The sequence below is a fragment of the Pleurodeles waltl genome, chromosome 12 (assembly GCF_031143425.1).
Source record: "Pleurodeles waltl isolate 20211129_DDA chromosome 12, aPleWal1.hap1.20221129, whole genome shotgun sequence".
Taxonomy (NCBI): Eukaryota; Metazoa; Chordata; class Amphibia; order Caudata; family Salamandridae; genus Pleurodeles; species Pleurodeles waltl.
Genome location: NC_090451.1, coordinates 116,922,525 through 116,946,120, shown reverse-complemented (window position 1 = coordinate 116,946,120; position 23,596 = coordinate 116,922,525). Strand labels below are relative to the sequence as shown.

General features: G+C 43.4%; 2 non-coding genes across 2 annotated transcripts; both read right to left on the bottom strand.

Moving 5' to 3' along the window:
- Positions 1–1,980: 1,980 nt before the first annotated feature.
- TRNAI-AAU (transfer RNA isoleucine (anticodon AAU)) lies at positions 1,981–2,054 on the bottom strand. Its single transcript has one exon. It is a non-coding gene; the product is annotated as a tRNA-Ile (tRNA).
- Positions 2,055–16,639: 14,585 nt separating this feature from the next.
- On the bottom strand, positions 16,640–16,713 carry TRNAI-AAU (transfer RNA isoleucine (anticodon AAU)). Its single transcript has one exon. It is a non-coding gene; the product is annotated as a tRNA-Ile (tRNA).
- Between the last annotated feature and the right edge of the window lie 6,883 nt (positions 16,714–23,596).

Here is a 23,596-nt window from a genome sequence, read left to right as displayed (position 1 = left end):
TTTTGAGACGTGATGTTCTGCTCATGATCTTTTGGCACCTACCTGTAGTTTGTCTGCTATATTGCATTTTCTTCTGAATGGGTTTCACTTGAATCTCTTTCCACTCTGAAAGCTCATTGCTTTGCGATAAAGGTTTTTAGGGACTTTTCTGTACCTTCGTCGATGTTACAGTCTTTGGTGTCTAGACTGTTCTGATCTTTTGTCAATTGTAAGACCAGTTGAAAAATCCCTTTTCTCTAACTCAGAATCTTCCTACTCTTTTATAGGCTTTGCAATTTTATCTCTTTGAGGATGTGGATACTGTAGACAGAAAGATTGTTTCCTATAAAGTTATTTTCCTATTTCCTATCACCTTGCTGAGAACAATTGGGGAGCGGGGAGCCTTAAAATGCTGTCCTCTCTTCATTTGATACTTTGGAAGATGGGGTAACTTTAAGGCCTAGCCTTACCTTTGCTGCAAAGGTTAAGTCTATTTTTGATAGATCTTAGGAAATAATTCTTCCTTCTTTCATTCCCTCTCCTTCCTCTCCGGAGGAACATTTGCTGAATACTCTTGATGTTTAAAGAGCTCTTTTCATTTATGTCACCAGGCCTCTGCAGTTCAGGAAAACCGACTCCTTGTTTGTGACTTTTGGACAGCCTGGAAAAGACAAGAAGGTGACTTTTATGACTCTGAGTAGGTGGATTAAGTTGTCAATTTTTCTGGCTTTGCAAGGCTTTTTAGAATATCTTCCAGTTCAGGGATGGTCTACGAGAGGAATGGCCACCTCCTGGGTTGAATTCCAGTGAATAACAATCTAGGAAATTCCTAGGGTGGCTACTTGGTCCTCAGAGCATACATTTGTCAAGCATTATGGCTTAATAATTTTTCTGTTTTGCAATTGAGTACCAATGTTTTGAACTCTGCATTACCCTTAGTCCATCTTGTCTTTGTCACAAACATTACATCCTGCCCACCTTCCCATCAGTCCTTTGTGTTGTTCTTCTGGTGCTGCCGGCTTGAGCTTTGGTCAGCAGTGGCAAAAGAAGGACTAATGGAAAGTGAACGTATACTGGAGCAACAGAGTGTATGGATTTATAAGAGCTTGATTAAATGAGAAAAAAAGAGTTTAGTTGAGAGAGAGGGCTTGGCACCCAGGTTGGGTGCATGGGGCTAGCATTTAAGGATCCTCCTGTTCTTTCTTCCTGTTGGAAGGTGACATCACCTTACTTTGTAATGACTGTCACAAGGACGCAATGGACTAAGGCTAATGAAGATTACCAATAAGTAACCAACGCATCACCACTCTTTCTGAATGTGCGTGGCGTCATTCTGCAGGACTATTTCTTTGAATAATTCCTGGATTTTCAGAAGCCCTTTGATGGCAGCACCCCCACACTGAAAATTGTTTCACCACCACTGTACAAGGGTCAGCTGTCATGCTCATCTGTGGCGTAAATTTGCATTGAAGTAGTCTAACTCCCCAGGCCTTGTCTTTTGCTCAATTTGCCTTTGTGAGTTTTCTCTCAATCACTGTCGACTTCCTTTGATCTTTCTTTCTTCTTTCACTTCACCTTCGCCTTCAGTGTATCTTTCGGCCCTCTTAAGAGACACACCCCCTTGTAGCCACTTCTATACTTCTGTCACCTAATTATTTTCCTATCCTTTGCCCTGTAACGTTGCTGATCCTAGCTATAGCATCACTATCCAGAATCTGTTCACCTGAGTTATGTTTCTCTTATCCCCACGCATCTAATAATCAGCTCTTGGTCTCCCTCCACCTCTCACGAGACATAGTCTGAGGCAGTGTCTCCATCTTGGAGAGACAATCCCTTGCACTTGTGTTGTTCTACTGGCGCTGCCGGCTTGAGCTTTGGTCAGCAGTGGCAAAAGAAGGACTAATGGAAAGTGAACGTATACTGGAGCAACAGAGTGTATGGATTTATAAGAGCTTGATTAAATGAGAAAAAAAGAGTTTAGTTGAGAGAAAAAATGCAACCTGGCCCGTACGGGGATCGAACCCGTGACCTTGGCGCTATTAGCACCACGCTCTAACCAACTGAGCTAACCAGCCATGACTGCTACAGATACCCTTTTTCCATGAAATGCAGATAGATAGAAGAGTTGGTCTTACTATCACAATTCCTTCATACTTTTCTCCTTCGGCCCCCTGTCTGGATTACAATAACAAGAGCTGTGGAGTGCTGCACGCCAGCCTCAGTGCCTCTTCTTTCACTCAATCTCACTGTGTGCTGTGATATCTTTGTAACATCGCTTGTTGCCGGAAAAAAAGGAAAGAATGGATAGTATTTTTATTCTTTTACAACAAAACCCAAAATGCAGCGGCTTGCTTGCTCATTAAGTTTACAAGGCCAGCTGCTTTTGAGATATTATAATTATAGTGGTTATTCGGCGTTGGAGGTAAGAGAGTTTTTTTTAGGTCTGGCCGTTCCTTCTGCTTCAAATTACTTGAGCTCATGTCAACAAAGTAAGAACAAAACATAGCCAACGGTTCGTTGCTCAAGCCTTCCCTACTGCGCCTTCCCATGTCTCTCCTGCCGACCACAGTGCAGGAAATCTGAGTTTGCATTTGCGCGAAGTGACGTACAACACAAGAAGGCGCGCTTTCGTGCGCCGGGCACCACCCGGCCTGTGCATTCCTCACTGTCGTGAGATCAGTTTACTCAGCAGAGCATGACTCTGCAATTGGTTAGTAGGGCAGGCCTGACCAGAATAGTATATTTGGGGTCATGTATTTGATTGCATTTTTAAAACAGTAACAGAACTTAACTGCAATGTTTAAATAGGTCTAGACATATTTAAACAGTGTCAATTTAATAGAAGAATTGTGGACAATTCAGAGGGGAGGCACCAATGTTTTTTTTCCCATTGGGTGGATGCGGCATTAAAGAGTTTGAAGACCACTAGTCTAAGTGGACACTAATACACCTGGATGCTCCTGAATTCCTCGCAACAGATGCCAGCAAACCTGGCTGGAGAGCTACTGTGTTGGACTGATCCTGTCGATTCAAGTGGTCTTTCCTAGAGAGTCGGAGGTCATGGAAATAGATGGAGTTGATGGTAACCTTCAAGGCTTTGAAGTTTTCCCATCATCATCTGTCTCAAAAAAATGTGCTAGTAAAGACAGAGAATAAGGTAGCTGTCTTTTACATTAACCAACAGTGAAGCATGCATTCAAAATCCCTCAATGCAATAGCAGAACAAATGGGTTATTGGGCAGAGATCAACCTGTTGCACACGTCGGCAGTACACATCAAGGGCACCGACAATGTGATGGCAGACAGCTGGAGGTTTCCAAATTTGCTGGAGTTGACGTTATCCAGGTCGTTGTTTTGAGAGATATGCCGAGAGTTTGTGAAACCCTTTCTGGATCTCTTTTCAAACAAGGGCAATGCTCATATTTGTCGATTCTGATCCAGGCTTCCGGAACAAGGAGCCTAGGTAGTGGACGTATTGGTGATAAAGTGGCTGAGAAGTCTCCTTTATACATTCCCCCACTTTTTATTGATCCAGATGGTTCTCTTCAAGTCTCAGCAGGGGGGAGGGAACTTTATTCTTGTGGGCCCTTATTGGCCAGAGATGTCATGGTTTCCTCTTCTGAACCCCTGGCTCTTCTACCTCCTTGAGTACTGCTCAAGTGTGTCTCTGTCAGAACGTCGTCCCTGACCTTCTTGCTCCAACTCACTCTATCGCTTTGGAGGTTGAGAAGTCTGGACTGCTAGCAAAGGGTCTTTCCTCTTCCTTAGTGGAGTTAATTCAGCACTCCAGCAGGCCTTCTACTTCGAAGTCTTACTCAAAGAACTGGAAGTCTTTTGAGACGTGATGTTCTGCTCATGATCTTTTGGCACCTACCTGTAGTTTGTCTGCTATTTTGCATTTTCTTCTGAATGGGTTTCACTTGAATCTCTTTCCACTCAGAAAGCTCATTGCTTTGCGATAAAGGTTTTTAGGGACTTTTCTGTACCTTCGTCAATGTTACAGTCTTTGGTTTCTAGACTGTTCTGATCTTTTGTCAATTGTAAGACCAGTTGAAAAATCCCTTTTCTCCAACTCAGAATCTTCCTACTCTTTTATAGGCTTTGCAATTTTATCTCTTTGAGGATCTGGATACTGTAGACATAAAGATTGTTTCCTATAAAGTTATTTTCCTATTTCCTATCACCTTGCTGAGAACAATTGGGGAGCTGGGAGCCTTAAAATGCTGTCCTCTCTTCATTTGATACTTTGGAAGATGGGGTAACTTTAAGCCCTAGCCTTACCTTTGCTGCAAAGGTTAAGTCTATTTTTGATAGATCTTAGGAAATAATTCTTCCTTCTTTCATTCCCTCTCCTTCCTCTCCGGAGGAACATTTGCTGAATACACTTGATGTTTAAAGAGCTCTTTTCATTCATGTCACCAGGCCTCTGCAGTTCAGGAAAACCGACTCCTTGTTTTGTGACTTTTGGACAGCCTGGAAACGACAAGAAGGTGACTTTTATGACTCTGAGTAGGTGGATTAAGTTGTCAATTTTTCTGGCTTTGCAAGGCTTTTTAGAATATCTTCCAGTTCAGGGATGGTCTACGAGAGGAATGGCCAACTCCTGGGTTGAATTCCAGTGAGTAACAATCTAGGAAATTCCTAGGGTGGCTACTTGGTCCTCAGAGCATACATTTGTCAAGCATTATGGCTTAATAATTTTTCTGTTTTGCATTTGAGTACAAATGTTTTGAACTCTGGATTACCCTTAGTCCATCTTGTCTTTGTCACAAACATTACATCCTGCCCACCTTCCCATCAGTCCTTTGGCAAGGGCTTGGCACCCAGGTTGGGTGCATGGGGCTAGCATTTAAGGATCCTCCTGTTCTTTCTTCCTGTTGGAAGGTGACATCACCTTACTTTGGAATGACTGTCACAAGGACGCAATGGACTAAGGCTAATGAAGATTACCAATTAGTAACCAACGCATCACCACTCTTTCTGAATGTGCGTGGCGTCATTCTGCAGGACTATTTCTTTGTATAATTCCTGGATTTTCAGAAGCCCTTTGATGGCAGCACCCCCACACTGAAAATTGTTTCAGCACCACTGTACAAGGGTCAGTTGTCATGCTCATCTGCGGCGTAAATTTGCATTGAAGTAGTCTAACTCCCCAGGCCTTGTCTTTTGCTCAATTTGCCTTTGTGAGTTTTCTCTCAATCACTGTCGACTTCCTTTGATCTTTCTTTCTTCTTTCACTTCACATTCGCCTTCAGTGTATCTTTCGGCCCTCTTAAGAGACACACCCCCTTGTAGCCACTTCTATACTTCTGTCACCTAATTATTTTCCTATCCTTTCCCCTGTAACGTTGCTGATCCTAGCTGTAGCATCACTATCCAGAATCTGTTCACCTGAGTTATGTTCCTCTTATCCCCACGCATCTAATAATCATCTCTTGGTCTCCCTCCACCTCTCACGAGACATAGTCTGAGGCAGTGTCTCCATCTTGGAGAGACAATCCCTTGCACTTGTGTTGTTCTACTGGCGCTGCCGGCTTGAGCTTTGGTCAGCAGTGGCAAAAGAAGGATTAATGGAAAGTGAACGTATACTGGAGCAACAGAGTGTATGGATGTATAAGAGCTTGATTAAATGAGAAAAAAAGAGTTTAGTTGAGAGAAAAAATGCAACCTGGCCCGTACGGGGATCGAACCCACGACCTTTGCGTTATTAGCAGCACGCTCTAACCAACTGAGCTAACCGGCCTTGAGTAGTACAGATATCCTTTTTCCATGAAATGCAGATAGATAGAAGAGTTGGTCTTACTATCGCAATTCCTTCATACTTTTCTCCTTCCGCCCCCTGTCTGGATTACAATAACAAGAGCTGTGGAGTGCTGCACGCCAGCCTCAGTGCCTCTTCTTTCACTCAATCTCACTGTGTGCTGTGATATCTTTGTAACATCGCTTGTTGCCGGAAAAAAAGGAAAGGATGGATAGTATTTTTATTCTTTTACAACAAAACCCAAAATGCATCGGCTTGCTTGCTCATTAAGTTTACAAGGCCAGCTGCTTTTGAGATATTATAATTATAGTGGTTATTCGGCGTTGGAGGTAAGAGAGTTTTTTTTAGATTTGGCCGATCCTTCTGCTTCAAATTACTTGAGCTCATGTCAACAAAGTAACAACAAAACATAGCCAACGGTTCGTTGCTCAAGCCTTCCCTACTGCGCCTTCCCATGTCTCTCCTGCCGACCACAGTGCAGGAAATCTGAGTTTGCATTTGCGCGAAGAGACGTACAACACAAGAAGGCGCGCTATCGTGCGCCGGGCACCACCCGGCCTGTGCATTCCTCACTGTCGTGAGATCAGTTTACTCAGCAGAGCATGACGCTGCAATTGGTTAGTAGGGCAGGCCTGACCAGAATAGTATATTTGGGGTCATGTATTTGATTGCATTTTTAAAACAGTAACAGAACTTAACTGCAATGTTTAAATAGGTCTAGACATATTTAAACAGTGTCAATTTAATAGAAGAATTGTGGACAATTCAGAGGGGAGGCACCAATGTTTTTTTTCCCATTGGGTGGATGCGGCATTAAAGAGTTTGATGACCACTGGTCTAAGTGGACACTAATACACCTGGATGCTCCTGAATTCCTCGCAACAGATGCCAGCAAACCTGGCTGGAGAACTACTGTGTTGGACTGATCCTGTCGATTCAAGTGGTCTTTCCTAGAGAGTCGGAGGTCATGGAAATAGATGGAGTTGATGGTAATCTTCAAGGCTTTGAAGTTTTCCCATCATCATCTGTCTCAAAAAAATGTGCTAGTAAAGACAGAGAATAAGGTAGCTGTCTTTTACATTAACCAACAGTGAAGCATGCATTCAAAATCCATCAATGCAATAGCAGAACAATTGGGTTATTGGGCAGAGATCAACCTGTTGCACACGTCGGCAGTACATATCAAGGGCACCGACAATGTGATGGCAGACAGCTGGAGGTTTCCAAATTTGCTGGAGTTGACGTTATCCAGGTCGTTGTTTTGAGAGATATGCCGAGAGTTTGTGAAACCCATTCTGGATCTCTTTTTAAACAAGGACAATGCTCATCTTTGTCGATTCTGATTCAGGCTTCCGGAACAAGGAGCCTAGGTAGTGGACGTATTGGTGATAAAGTGGCTGAGAAGTCTCCTTTATACATTCCCCCACTTTTTATTGATCCAGATGGTTCTCTTCAAGTCTCAGCAGGGGCGAGGGAACTTTATTCTTGTGGGCCCTTATTGGCCAGAGATGTCATGGTTTCCTCTTCTGAACCCTGGCTCTTCTACCTCATTGGGTACTGCTCAAGTGTGTCTCTCTCAGAACGTCGTCCCTGACCTTCTTGCTCCAACTCACTCTATCGCTTTGGAGGTTGAGAATTCTGGACTGCTAGCAAAGGGTCTTTCCTCTTCCTTAGTGGAGTTAATTCAGCACTCCAGCAGGCCTCTACTTCGAAGTCTTACTCAAAGAACTGGAAGTCTTTTGAGACGTGATGTTCTGCTCATGTTTTTTTGGCACCTACCTGTAGTTTGTCTGCTATTTTGCTTTTTCTTCTGAATGGGTTTCACTTCAATCTCTTTCCACTCTGAAAGCTCATAAAGGTTTTTAGGGACTTTTCTGTACCTTCGAAGATGTTACAATCTTTGGTGTCTAGACTGTTCTGATCTTTTGTCAATTGTAAGACCAGTTGAAAAATCCCTTTTCTCCAACTCAGAATCTTCCTACTCTTTTATAGGCTTTGCAATTTTATCTCTTTGAGGATCTGGATACTGTAGACATAAAGATTGTTTCCTATAAAGTTATTTTCCTATTTCCTATCACCTTGCTGAGAACAATTGGGGAGCTGGGAGCCTTAAAATGCTGTCCTCTCTTCATTTGATACTTTGGAAGATGGGGTAACTTTAAGGCCTAGCCTTACCTTTGCTGCAAAGGTTAAGTCTATTTTTGATAGATCTTAGGAAATAATTCTTCCTTCTTTCATTCCCTCTCCTTCCTCTCCGGAGGAACATTTGCTGAATACACTTGATGTTTAAAGAGCTCTTTTCATTTATGTCACCAGGCCTCTGCAGTTCAGGAAAACCGACTCCTTGTTTGTGACTTTTGGACAGCCTGGAAAAGACAAGAAGGTGACTTTTATGACTCTGAGTAGGTGGATTAAGTTGTCAATTTTTCTGGCTTTGCAAGGCTTTTTAGAATATCTTCCAGTTCAGGGATGGTCTACGAGAGGAATGGCCACCTCCTGGGTTGAATTCCAGTGAGTAACAATCTAGGAAATTCCTAGGGTGGCTACTTGGTCCTCAGAGCATACATTTGTCAAGCATTATGGCTTAATAATTTTTCTGTTTTGCATTTGAGTACCAATGTTTTGAACTCTGCATTACCCCTAGTCCATCTTGTCTTTGTCACAAACATTACATCCTGCCCACCTTCCCATCAGTCCTTTGGCAAGGGCTTGGCACCCAGGTTGGGTGCATGGGGCTAGCATTTAAGGATCTTCCTGTTCTTTCTTCCTGTTGGAAGGTGACATCACCTTACTTTGTAATGACTGTCAAAAGGACGCAATGGACTAAGGCTAATGAAGATTACCAATAAGTAACCAACGCATCACCACTCTTTCTGAATGTGCGTGGCTCATTCCGCAGGACTTGTTCTTTGTATAATTCCTGGATTTTCAGAAGCCCTTTGATGGCAGCACCCCCACACTGAAAATTGTTTCAGCACCACTGTACAAGGGTCAGTTGTCATGCTCATCTGCGGCGTAAATTTGCATTGAAGTAGTCTAACTCCCCAGGCCTTGTCTTTTGCTCAATTTGCCTTTGTGAGTTTTCTCTCAATCACTGTCGACTTCCTTTGATCTTTCTTTCTTCTTTCACTTCACGTTCGCCTTCAGTGTATCTTTCGGCCCTCTTAAGAGACACACCCCCTTGTAGCCACTTCTATACTTCTGTCACCTAATTATTTTCCTATCCTTTCCCCTGTAACGTTGCTGATCCTAGCTATAGCATCACTATCCAGAATCTGTTCACCTGAGTTATGTTCCTCTTATCCCCACGCATCTAATAATCAGCTCTTGGTCTCCCTCCACCTCTCACGAGACATAGTCTGAGGCAGTGTCTCCATCTTGGAGAGACAATCCCTTGCACTTGTGTTGTTCTACTGGCGCTGCCGGCTTGAGCTTTGGTCAGCAGTGGCAAAAGAAGGACTAATGGAAAGTGAACGTATACTGGAGCAACAGAGTGTATGGATTTATAAGAGCTTGATTAAATGAGAAAAAAAGAGTTTAGTTGAGAGAAAAAATGCAATTTGGCCCGTACGGGGATCGAACCCTCGACCTTTGCGTTATTAGCAGCACGCTCTAACCAACTGAGCTAACCGGCCATGAGTACTACAGATATCCTTTTTCCATGAAATGCAGATAGATAGAAGAGTTGGTCTTACTATCGCAATTCCTTCATACTTTTCTCCTTCCGCCCCCTGTCTGGATTACAATAACAAGAGCTGTGGAGTGCTGCATGCCAGCCTCAGTGCCTCTTCTTTCACTCAATCTCACTGTGTGCTGTGATATCTTTGTAACATCGCTTGTTGCCGGAAAAAAAGGAAAGGATGGATAGTATTTTTATTCTTTTACAACAAAACCCAAAATGCATCGGCTTGCTTGGTCATTAAGTTTACAAGGCCAGCTGCTTTTGAGATATTATAATTATAGTGGTTATTCGGCGTTGGAGGCAAGAGAGTTTTTTTTAGGTCTGGCCGTTCCTTCTGCTTCAAATTACTTGAGCTCATGTCAACAAAGTAACAACAAAACATAGCCAACGGTTCGTTGCTCAAACCTTCCCTACTGCGCCTTCCCATGTCTCTCCTGCCGACCACAGTGCAGGAAATCTGAGTTTGCATTTGCGCGAAGAGACGTACAACACAAGAAGGCGCGCTTTCGTGCGCCGGGCACCACCCGGCCTGTGCATTCCTCACTGTCGTGAGATCAGTTTACTCAGCAGAGCATGACGCTGCAATTGGTTAGTAGGGCAGGCCTGACCAGAATAGTATATTTGGGGTCATGTATTTGATTGCATTTTTAAAACAGTAACAGAACTTAACTGCAATGTTTAAATAGGTCTAGACATATTTAAACAGTGTCAATTTAATAGAAGAATTGTGGACAATTCAGAGGGGAGGCACCAATGTTTTTTTTCCCATTGGGTGGATGCGGCATTAAAGAGTTTGAAGACCACTGGTCTAAGTGGACACTAATACACCTGGATGCTCCTGAATTCCTCGCAACAGATGCCAGCAAACCTGGCTGGAGAACTACTGTGTTGGACTGATCCTGTCGATTCAAGTGGTCTTTCCTAGAGAGTCGGAGGTCATGGAAATAGATGGAGTTGATGGTAATCTTCAGGGCTTTGAAGTTTTCCCATCATCATCTGTCTCAAAAAAATGTGCTAGTAAAGACAGAGAATAAGGTAGCTGTCTTTTACATTAACCAACAGTGAAGCATGCATTCAAAATCCCTCAATGCAATAGCAGAACAATTAGGTTATTGGGCAGAGATCAACCTGTTACACACGTCGGCAGTACACATCAAGGGCACCGACAATGTGATGGCAGACAGCTGGAGGTTTCCAAATTTGCTGGAGTTGACGTTATCCAGGTCGTTGTTTTGAGAGATATGCCGAGAGTTTGTGAAACCCTTTCTGGATCTCTTTTCAAACAAGGACACTGCTCATCTTTGTCGATTCTGATCCAGGCTTCCGGAACAAGGAGCCTAGGTAGTGGACGTATTGGTGATAAAGTGGCTGAGAAGTCTCCTTTATACATTCCCCCACTTTTTATTGATCCAGATGGTTCTCTTCAAGTCTCAGCAGAGGCGAGGGAACTTTATTCTTGTGGGCCCTTATTGGCCAGAGATGTCATGGTTTCCTCTTCTGAACCCTGGCTATTCTACCTCATTGGGTACTGCTCAAGTGTGTCTCTCTCAGAACGTCGTCCCTGACCTTCTTGCTCCAACTCACTCTATCGCTTTGGAGGTTGAGAAGTCTGGACTGCTAGCAAAGGGTCTTTCCTCTTCCTTAGTGGAGTTAATTCAGCACTCCAGCAGGCCTTCTACTTCGAAGTCTTACTCAAAGAACTGGAAGTCTTTGGAGACGTGATGTTCTGCTCATGATCTTTTGGCACCTACCTGTAGTTTGTCTGCTATTTTGCATTTTCTTCTGAATGGGTTTCACTTGAATCTCTTTCCACTCTGAAAGCTCATTGCTTTGCGATAAAGGTTTTTAGGGACTTTTCTGTACCTTCGAAGATGTTACAATCTTTGGTGTCTAGACTGTTCTGATCTTTTGTCAATTGTAAGACCAGTTGAAAAATCCCTTTTCTCCAACTCAGAATCTTCCTACTCTTTTATAGGCTTTGCAATTTTATCTCTTTGAGGATCTGGATACTGTAGACATAAAGATTGTTTCCTATAAAGTTATTTTCCTATTTCCTATCACCTTGCTGAGAACAATTGGGGAGCTGGGAGCCTTAAAATGCTGTTCTCTCTTCATTTGATACTTTGGAAGATGGGGTAACTTTAAGGCCTAGCCTTACCTTTGCTGCAAAGGTTAAGTCTATTTTTGATAGATCTTAGGAAATAATTCTTCCTTCTTTCATTCCCTCTCCTTCCTCTCCGGAGGAACATTTGCTGAATACACCTGATGTTTAAAGAGCTCTTTTCATTTATGTCACCAGGCCTCTGCAGTTCAGGAAAACCGACTCCTTGTTTGTGACTTTTGGACAGCCTGGAAAAGACAAGAAGGTGACTTTTATGACTCTGAGTAGGTGGATTAAGTTGTCAATTTTTCTGGCTTTGCAAGGCTTTTTAGAATATCTTCCAGTTTAGGGATGGTCTACGAGAGGAATGGCCACCTCCTGGGTTGAATTCCAGTGAGTAACAATCTAGGAAATTCCTAGGGTGGCTACTTGGTCCTCAGAGCATACATTTGTCAAGCATTATGGCTTAATAATTTTTCTGTTTTGCATTTGAGTACCAATGTTTTGAACTCTGCATTACCCTTAGTCCATCTTGTCTTTGTCACAAACATTACATCCTGCCCACCTTCCCATCAGTCCTTTGGCAAGGGCTTGGCACCCAGGTTGGGTGCATGGGGCTAGCATTTAAGGATCTTCCTGTTCTTTCTTCCTGTTGGAAGGTGACATCACCTTACTTTGTAATGACTGTCACAAGGACGCAATGGACTAAGGCTAATGAAGATTACCAATAAGTAACCAACGCATCACCACTCTTTCTGAATGTGCGTGGCTCATTCCGCAGGACTTCTTCTTTGTATAATTCCTGGATTTTCAGAAGCCCTTTGATGGCAGCACCCCCACACTGAAAATTGTGTCAGCACCACTGTACAAGGGTCAGTTGTCATGCTCATCTGCGGCGTAAATTTGCATTGAAGTAGTCTAACTCCCCAGGCCTTGTCTTTTGCTCAATTTGCCTTTGTGAGTTTTCTCTCAATCACTGTCGACTTCCTTTGATCTTTCTTTCTTCTTTTACTTCACCTTCGCCTTCAGTGTATCTTTCGGCCCTCTTAAGAGACACACCCCCTTGTAGCCACTTCTATACTTCTGTCACCTAATTATTTTCCTATCCTTTGCCCTGTAACGTTGCTGATCCTAGCTATAGCATCACTATCCAGAATCTGTTCACCTGAGTTATGTTCCTCTTATCCCCACGCATCTAATAATCAGCTCTTGGTCTCCCTCCACCTCTCATGAGACATAGTCTGAGGCAGTGTCTCCATCTTGGAGAGACAATCCCTTGCACTTGTGTTGTTCTACTGGCGCTGCCGGCTTGAGCTTTGGTCAGCAGGCAGTGGCAAAAGAAGGACTAATGGAAAGTGAACGTATACTGGAGCAACAGAGTGTATAGATTTATAAGAGCTTGATTAAATGAGAAAAAAAGAGTTTAGTTGAGAGAAAAAATGCAACCTGGCCCGTACGGGGATCGAACCCACGACCTTGGCGTTATTAACACCACGCTCTAACCAACTGAGCTTACCGGCCATGAGTACTAAATATATCCTTTTTCCATGTAATGTAGATAGATAGAAGAGTTGGTCTCACTATCGCAATTCCTTCATACTTTTCTCCTTCCGCCCCCTGTCTGGATTACAATAACAAGAGCTGTGGAGTGCTGCACGCCAGCCTCAGTGCCTCTTCTTTCACTCAATCTCACTGTGTGCTGTGATATCTTTGTAACATCGCTTGTAGCCGGAAAAAAAGGAAAGGATGGATAGTATTTTTATTCTTTTACAACAAAACCCAAAATGCATCGGCTTGCTTGCTCATTAAGTTTACAAGGCCAGCTGCTTTTGAGATATTATAATTATAGTGGTTATTCGGCGTTGGAGGTAAGAGAGTTTTTTTTAGGTCTGGCCGTTCCTTCTGCTTCAAATTACTTGAGCTCATGTCAACAAAGTAACAACAAAACATAGCCAACGGTTCGTTGCTCAAGCCTTCCCTACTGCGCCTTCCCATGTCTCTCCTGCCGACCACAGTGCAGGAAATCTGAGTTTGCATTTGCGCGAAGAGACGTACAACACAAGAAGGCGCGCTTTCGTGCGCCGGGCACCACCCGGCCTGTGCATTCCTCACTGTCGTGAGATCAGTTTACTCAGCAGAGCATGACGCTGCAATTGGTTAGTAGGGCAGGCCTGACCAGAATAGTATATTTGGGGTGATTTATTTGATTGCATTTTTAAAACAGTAACAGAACTTAACTGCAATGTTTAAATAGGTCTAGACATATTTAAACAGTGTCAATTTAATAGAAGAATTGTGGACAATTCAGAGGGGAGGCCCCAATGTTTTTTTTCCCATTGGGTGGATGCGGCATTAAAGAGTTTGAAGACCACTGGTCTAAGTGGACACTAATACTCCTGGATGCTCCTGAATTCCTCGCAACAGATGCCAGCAAACCTGGCTGGAGAGCTACTGTGTTGGACTGATCCTGTCGATTCAAGTGGTCTTTCCTAGAGAGTCGGAGGTCATGGAAATAGATGGAGTTGATGGTAATCTTCAAGGCTTTGAAGTTTTCCCATCATCATCTGTCTCAAAAAAATGTGCTAGTAAAGACAGAGAATAAGGTAGCTGTCTTTTACATTAACCAACAGTGAAGCATGCATTCAAAATCCCTCAATGCAATAGCAGAACAATTGGGTTATTGGGCAGAGATCAACCTGTTGCACACGTCGGCAGTACACATCAAGGGCACCGACAATGTGATGGCAGACAGCTGGAGGTTTCCAAATTTGCTGGAGTTGACGTTATCCAGGTCGTTGTTTTGAGAGATATGCCGAGAGTTTGTGAAACCCTTTCTGGATCTCTTTTCAAACAAGGACAATGCTCATCTTTGTCGATTCTGATCCAGGCTTCCGGAACAAGGAGCCTAGGTAGTGGACGTATTGGTGATAAAGTGGCTGAGAAGTCTCCTTTATACATTCCCCCACTTTTTATTGATCCAGATGGTTCTCTTCAAGTCTCAGCAGGGGGGAGGGAACTTTATTCTTGTGGTCCCTTATTGGCCAGAGATGTCATGGTTTCCTCTTCTGAACCCCTGGCTCTTCTACCTCCTTGGGTACTGCTCAAGTGTGTCTCTCTCAGAACGTCGTCCCTGACCTTCTTGCTCCAACTCACTCTATCGCTTTGGTGGTTGAGAAGTCTGGACTGCTAGCAAAGGGTCTTTCCTTTTCCTTAGTGGAGTTAATTCAGCACTCCAGCAGGCCTTCTACTTCGAAGTCTTACTCAAAGAACTGGAAGTCTTTTGAGACGTCATGTTCTGCTCATGATCTTTTGGCACCTACCTGTAGTTTGTCTGCTATTTTGCATTTTCTTCTGAATGAGTTTCACTTGAATCTCTTTCCACTCTGAAAGCTCATTGCTTTGCGATAAAGGTTTTTAGGGACTTTTCTGTACCTTCGTCGATGTTACAGTCTTTGGTGTCTAGACTGTTCTGATCTTTTGTCAATTGTAAGACCAGTTGAAAAATCCCTTTCTCCAACTCAGAATCTTCCTACTCTTTTATAGGCTTTGCAATTTTATCTCTTTGAGGATCTGGATACTGTAGACATAAAGATTGTTTCCTATAAAGTTATTTTCCTATTTCCTATCACCTTGCTGAGAACAATTGGTGAGCTGGGAGCCTTAAAATGCTGTCCTCTCTTCATTTGATACTTTGGAAGATGGGGTAACTTTAAGGCCTAGCCTTACCTTTGCTGCAAAGGTTAAGTCTATTTTTGATAGATCTTAGGAAATAATTCTTCCTTCTTTCATTCCCTCTCCTTCCTCTCCGGAGGAACATTTTCTGAATACACTTGATGTTTAAAGAGCTCTTTTCATTTATGTCACCAGGCCTCTGCAGTTCAGGAAAACCGACTCCTTGTTTGTGACTTTTGGACAGCCTGGAAAAGACAAGAAGGTGACTTTTATGACACTGAGTAGGTGGATTAAGTTGTCAATTTTTCTGGCTTTGCAAGGCTTTTTAGAATATCTTCCAGTTCAGGGATGGTCTACGAGAGGAATGGCCACCTCCTGGGTTGAATTCCAGTGAGTAACAATCTAGGAAATTCCTAGGGTGGCTACTTGGTCCTCAGATCATACATTTGTCAAGAATTAGGGCTTAATAATTTTTCTGTTTTGCATTTGAGTACCAATGTTTTGAACTCTGCATTACCCTTAGTACATCTTGTCTTTGTCACAAACATTACATCCTGCCCACCCTCCCATCAGTCCTTTGGCAAGGGCTTGGCACCCAGGTTGGGTGCATGGGGCTAGCATTTAAGGATCCTCCTGTTCTTTCTTCTTGTTGGAAGGTGACATCACCTTACTTTGTAATGACTGTCACAAGGACGCAATGGACTAAGGCTAATGAAGATTACCAATAAGTAACCAACGCATCACCACTCTTTCTGAATGTGCGTGGCTCATTCCGCAGGACTTCTTCTTTGTATAATTCCTGGATTTTCAGAAGCCCTTTGATGGCAGCACCCCCACACTGAAAATTGTTTCAGCACCACTGTACAAGGGTCAGTTGTCATGCTCATCAGCGGCGTAAATTTGCATTGAAGTAGTCTAACTCCCCAGGCCTTGTCTTTTGCTCAATTTGCCTTTGTGAGTTTTCTCTCAATCACTGTCGACTTCCTTTGATCTTTCTTTCTTCTTTCACTTCACCTTCGCCTTCAGTGTATCTTTCGGCCCTCTTAAGAGACACACCCCCTTGTAGCCACTTCTATACTTCTGTCACCTAATTATTTTCCTATCCTTTGCCCTGTAACGTTGCTGATCCTAGCTATAGCATCACTATCCAGAATCTGTTCACCTGAGTTATGTTCCTCTTATCCCCACGCATCTAATAATCAGCTCTTGGTCTCCCTCCACCTCTCACGAGACATAGTCTGAGGCAGTGTCTCCATCTTGGAGAGACAATCCCTTGCACTTGTGTTGTTCTACTGGCGCTGCCGGCTTGAGCTTTGGTCAGCAGGCAGTGGCAAAAGAAGGACTAATGGAAAGTGAACGTATACTGGAGCAACAGAGTGTATAGATTTATAAGAGCTTGATTAAATGAGAAAAAAAGAGTTTAGTTGAGAGAAAAAAGGCAACCTGGCCCGTACGGGGATCGAACCCGCGACCTTGGCGTTATTAGCACCACGCTCTAACCAACTGAGCTAACCGGCCATGAGTACTAAATATGTCCTTTTTCCATGTAATGCAGAAAGATAGAAGAGTTGGTCTCACTATCGCAATTCCTTCATACTTTTCTCCTTCCGCCCCCTGTCTGGATTACAATAACAAGAGCTGTGGAGTGCTGCACGCCAGCCTCAGTGCCTCTTCTTTCACTCAATCTCACTGTGTGCTGTGATATCTTTGTAACATCGCTTGTTGCCGGAAAAAAAGGAAAGGATGGATAGTATTTTTATTCTTTTACAACAAAACCCAAAATTCATTGGCTTGCTTGCTCATTAAGTTTACAAGGCCAGCTGCTTTTGAGATATTATAATTATAGTGGTTATTCGGCGTTGGAGGTAAGAGAGTTTTTTTTAGGTCTGGCCGTTCCTTCTGCTTCAAATTACTTGAGCTCATGTCAAAAAAGTAACAACAAAACATAGCCAACGGTTCGTTGCTCAAGCCTTCCCTACTGCGCCTTCCCATGTCTCTCCTGCCGACCACAGTGCAGGAAATCTGAGTTTGCATTTGCGCGAAGAGACGTACATCACAAGAAGGCGCGCTTTCGTGCGCCGGGCACCACCCGGCCTGTGCATTCCTCACTGTCGTGAGATCAGTTTACTCAGCAGAGCATGACGCTGCAATTGGTTAGTAGGGCAGGCCTGACCAGAATAGTATATTTGGGGTCATGTATTTGATTGCATTTTTAAAACAGTAACAGAACTTAACTGCAATGTTTAAATAGGTCTAGACATATTTAAACAGTGTCAATTTAATAGAAGAATTGTGGACAATTCAGAGGGGAGGCACCAATGTTTTTTTTCCCATTGGGTGGATGCGGCATTAAAGAGTTTGAAGACCACTGGTCTAAGTGGACACTAATACACCTGGATGCTCCTGAATTCCTCGCAACAGATGCCAGCAAACTTGGCTGGAGAGCTACTGTGTTGGACTGATCCTGTCGATTCAAGTGGTCTTTCCTAGAGAGTCGGAGGTCATGGAAATAGATGGAGTTGATGGTAATCTTCAAGGCTTTGAAGTTTTCCCATCATCATCTGTCTCAAAAAAATGTGCTGGTAAAGACAGAGAATAAGGTAGCTGTCTTTTACATTAACCAACAGTGAAGCATGCATTCAAAATCCCTCAATGCAATAGCAGAACAATTGGGTTATTGGGCAGAGATCAACCTGTTGCACACGTCGGCAGTACATATCAAGGGCACCGACAATGTGATGGCAGACAGCTGGAGGTTTCCAAATTTGCTGGAGTTGACGTTATCCAGGTCGTTGTTTTGAGAGATATGCCGAGAGTTTGTGAAACCCTTTCTGGATCTCTTTTTAAACAAGGACAATGCTCATCTTTGTCGATTCTGATCCAGGCTTCCGGAACAAGGAGCCTAGGTAGTGGACGTATTGGTGATAAAGTGGCTGAGAAGTCTCCTTTATACATTCCCCCACTTTTTATTGATCCAGATGGTTCTCTTCAAGTCTCAGCAGTGAGGAAATTCGATTTTTAATACGATCGTATCGACCCGCCATTTTGTGGCCCGCCGCCATTTTATGTTGCCTTCACTCAGGCAGCACAGCGAACGAAGTCCATTCTGCCTTTTCTGCTTATTCTGCAACATGGTGTTCAAAACAGCCTTCTGCCTCTATCTTTACAAGTCTGGTATTAAGGTCTGACCGAGTACACTAACCCCTGTCTGGTTTTCTAATCCTTGTTTCAACTATCTGTAGGCTCACACTATTCTCCGCCGATCTTATCTTATCGTATGGCCTTCGCTGTCCTTTGCTAGTATTCTCTCATTTCCCAACTGTCCTCCAAACGCACACAAACTTATCGCACCACATGCAACTTCGTTGTGGATCGGTTAATGAATTAGTTCAAGGGAGGGGTGACAAACACAGCTGGAGGGGAGGCAACCTTAAGTCACTTGATACTTTGTTTTCCAATTCCTTCTATTGGTGCTGTCTTGTTTTCCGACATTTCTATTGGCTCTGTTCTATCTTTACATTATTCTTACTGGCTCCTTTCTATGTGTTCTGGGAGTGTATGTAGTTAATAAATGGTTTTTATACGGTATATAAGATTGTGCGCCACAAAGTAAAGTGGCAGTCTCCTGAGAACATACCTTGTGTACTTCTTGGACAACTGTACTAGCTGCAGCTAATAAAATCTGATCTTTTACGCCTGACAGAGTGTCCCGTGTCTCTGTTAGTTGAGGCAGGTGAATCCAAGGAGATTTCAGGCGTACCCTGCGCCGCCAGGCCCATAAGGTTCTGGTTCTTCAACTGGCGCCCAACGTGGGGCGGCTTCAGCGGTACCGGTTCTGCCTGAAGGTCGTGAGGAACCCCGCAAGAAAATTCTGGAGGAATCGCGAGCCACGTCAAGCGACCCCTGTATGTCGAAGTGGTCCGAAGGTCTTTTTCAGCGCGGTTACTCCTTCCTGACGGCTACTGACGACTGCTGCCCTGACTGCCGCCCTGCCTTGGCCCTTTCTTTGATGATGTATGGTAAAGTGAGACGATAGACGGGCCTCTGTTGGTGTAAGAAGACATCCTTAGTTAAGTATTTGGTGGGTCGCGCCCACAAATTTTGGTCTTTGTTTTGTCCTTAGGTCCTTAGATTTGGCCATTGCAGTGGCCAAAGCCGAGGGGTAAGTGCATTTGTGCTGTGTAAACTGAAAGTTTTACCCCCTTGATGTTTGTGAACAGCCAGTAAAAATCGTGAGATGTCTGGTCTGACTAAGTTTGGAAAACTTTGTTGCTTTGGTTGTAATAGGGACTCCCAGCTTGAGGACTCCTGTCCGATTCCTTCGGTTGGAACTCCCACATATGAGCTCTATTCTAAACATGGTGTTGGTCCTATTGCCTTTAATAAGACATGGACCCGATATACAAAGAAAGATGGTGTTTTAAAATGGCCAGAAAATGGTAGTTTCGAAACTGATGTGCTAGATAATTTAGAAGCAACGTTATTTAAAAGAAAAGCCCGGCCGGCAATGTTTGACTCTTTTCGCCTTTGGCGTAAGGAAGCCAAACAGAGAGAAATTAAACAAGCGAAACGAGATAGGAAAACACAGGGAATGACGATTATACAGGCTGCTCAGCAATTCAAAGATGATGAAATAGATAATGCAATGGAAATTTCAGACAGACAGCATCGAATGGCAATCGATAAATGCTATCCGACGTTGCCTATCTCTTCCCTTGATAAGAGAAAATATTTTGAGGAAGATCCCTTAATGTCCCACTTATTGAAATTGCCTCCGCCCTATGTACAAGGTGCTAATGCACCCCCGATGTTACAGCCTGTTCAGCCGCCAGTTGTGCTTCCGCCTGCTCCAGCTTTTCCACATTTGCCTCCTCAAGTATTGCCTATGCCAGCTTTGCCTTTAACTCCTTTGCCTTCTGCTCCTTTGGCAATTCCTAATGCTCCTTTAGTTAATTCACATAATACCTTGTCCCCTATCCTTATGTCAAATTCTCCATCTATGCGTAAGCGATTTGCAGATACTGTCTCTGGTCTCTTATCACCTTTCTTTGAAGCTTTAAATGTGTCTCCAGCTTTTTCTCGAAGACAGTCTCGTAGTCAATTCCCAGACTCCGAAGAGCGAGAAAAATTGGACTCACTTGCTTGTAGATGGATCAAGAAGGGTCCCCAATATAGTACGTCTGATATTATGTCCACCTTTCTGCAATGGAATGCACCTACGCAGAGATATGTTTTTAAAGTTATGTGCGATACTCTCGCTAAAGAATGGGAGGATATGAATTTGGGTTCGGTCCCACAGGATCTGTTAGATGTTCAGGCTGACTTTGACAAAGGACTTATTGTGGGTCCTAAGGTTGAAAACGCTGTCAGAACACTTATTTCTTTCAGATCCCTATTGTTCTCACAGACTTTTCCTGATTCTGATCCTTCAGTTAGGACAGCACTGAAAAACTATCCCATGAGAGAGGTTTCTCCAATATGGAAGGAAGAAGTTGCAGCAGCAGGTGCTAATCCAGCTATTCCTGCGCATTTTCAGCGCATATGGGTACATGTCCCCTGGAAAAGGTCTGAAGTTTTAGCACTTAAACAGTCACTACCAGATCCACGCAAAAATCCTGCTGGTTACTATAAAGAGTTGTCGCAAACAGTTGATGCATGTACTATGAATCTAGCAGATATTGACATGTTGATGGGAAATGTAGTTCCACAGACAATATGGGCTAAAATTCGTAGAGAGGATCACGCTCAAGAATTAGGCGGCGATTGGAACGCTATTATTGCCGCAGATAGAGGTCAAGTAGGTGGTGCAAAGCCCGACGCTTTGATCTCAGAACTCCCTGGTAGGATTATTACATTAATGAAAACAATGATGCCTGCTTTGAGAGTTAATTGGGATAAGCTAGCAGCATGTAAACAAAAGAAAGATGAAAGTGTTTCCGATTTCTTTACCCGATTCGAGGAGACATTCATTGATCACAGTGGTCAAGATATGGCTACAGAAGGGGGACAGCGATTATTTGTGGATAAGTTCGTATATAACTTGCTTCCTGAACTATCACACAAGCTAAAAGACTCCGAGAGTTCATGGGCAGTTTCTTCTTCCGCCCAGATATTGGCTACTGCACAATATTATGAAAATAGAGACAAAGAAGAAAGGGAAAAACAAGAGAAAAAGACGAAAGAATTAAAAACTAAAGTTCTCTTCCAACAGGCTTATCCTCCTCGTTATGTTCAGCCTCAGTTTCAACAGCCTCTGCAGTTTCAGAGGTTGTATCAAAAGCCTGAACCATTCATTCCAAGACCTTTGCTAGGTCCCAATCAATGTGCTTATTGTAGGGAGGAAGGTCATTTTAAGAACAGTTGTCCGGCATTGTTGCAGCGTAATGGAGCAACATCTGCTTCACGAGGTCGTGGTGGTCCTCAGTCAGCAAATAGAGGTAGAGGTCGAGGTGTGTTAACCCAAGAGCAGCGTTCTTTTGTTCCTCCAAATTCCGGAAATTACTTTGACCAGCAAAATGTTAGGTCTACACAGTATTACAGTGAGGATCAGTATATTGAAGGAGGGAATGAAAGTCTTCATTTTGAATAGGACAGCCATGGACAAAGTAAGGGGGTTACGTCAATTCCAGTGGATCAGAATGGACCTTATGTTAATGTCACTACAATGGGTGTTTCAGAGCCATTTCTTTTAGATACTGGTGCCATGAGAAGCTCTATCATTCATTCTAAACTCCCTGGCGCACCTTTGTCTGGCTTAACGAATGTATCTGTAGGATTTTCTGGCGCCCCTGTTCGCAATCCAGTTTCTTGCCCTTTGCCTGTTTCAATAGGCCCTTATGATTTAGAAGCTCCGCTTCTTCTGACGAATGGTTGTGGTGAAAATCTGTTGGGTTTAGATCTATTAAAAAGAATGCATGCTACGATATATTGTTCACCTTCTGGTGTATACCTCACTCTAGGACAGAAAATGACTAGTCCAATGTACTTATCAAAAGATCAATTCCTACCTGAATTGCTTTCTCTTCCCGAAACGCTTTGGGCTACGGGTCCGAATGACGTTGGTTGTCTTGAGATCCCACCTTATGTTGTTACTCTTAAGCCCAATGCTGAAATGCCACGTATTCCGCAATACAGAATCTCTACTGAAGGTGAGAAAGCACTTCTGGAAATTGTCCATGATTTGATTCAGAAGGGTGTGGTTGAGGAAACAAGAGGAAATACATGTAACAGTCCTGTTCTTCCGGTTCTTAAACGCACTGATCCTTCTCAGCCTCCTGTTTATCGTTTTGTAATTGATCTTCGGGAGGTAAACAAGATTGTCGTACCGCAGTTTCCTGTAGTCCCAGATATCACTGCTCTGTTGACGATGATACCTTCTACAGCGACTTGGTTTTCAGTTATTGATCTAAAGAATGCTTTCTTTAGTATTCCCATCGCCGAAGAGAGTAGAGATATTTTTGGTTTTTCCCTCGGAGGCCGAAGCTTCCGGTTTAAACGCGCACCTCAAGGTTATTGTGAAAGTCCCTCTATTTACAGTCAAGCTCTAAAATGTCATCTTGATGCCTTTTCCTTACCGTCCGGTGCCGCTCTCATCCAGTACATGGATGACTTATTAGTTGCCGCTGATTCAGAGGAGATTTGCAAAAACGTGACCGTTGCACTGTTGCGTCATTTGTTTGATCTGAATCACAAGGTTTCTCCTTCTAAATTACAATATGTCTGTCGCGAGGTGACTTATTTGGGTCATCTCTTGTCAAAGGAGGGACGACGATTGACCCCCGAACGAATTCAGGCAATTGCACAAATGTCAGTGCCATCCACACAAAGAGAGGTACGTGCCTTTTTGGGCATTACTTCTTATTGTAGACAGTGGATTCCAAGTTTCTCTTTATTGGCTAAACCGCTGTTGGCGCTAACTTTAAAAGATACGCCTCAGCCTCTTCCGTGGACTGACGAATGTCAGAAGAGTTTTACTGATTTGCGTATTGCTTTGTGTTCTGCTCCTGTATTGGGTACTCCTGATTACAGTAAGCCCTTTACGCTCTATGTCCACGAAAGAGAGGGTTGTGCATTGTCAGTCTTAACGCAGCGTTTTGGAGATCAACAGCGACCATGCGCATATTTCTCAGCTACGTTAGATCCAGTAGCTAAAGCATTGCCTAGTTGTCTTAAGGCGACAGCGGCAGCAGCAATTTCTATTCGACAGTCTGCTAGAGTAGTGCTAGATAATACTCTCATTGTTATGGTGCCACATGCAGTGGATACTTTACTAAATAGGACAAAAACGCAGCATCTTACGAGTGCTCAGTTGTCCGGATATGAGCTGACGCTTTTGGCTAGTCACATACACATCAAACGATGTAATACCCTGAATCCAGCTACTTTGTTGCCTCTTCCAGAA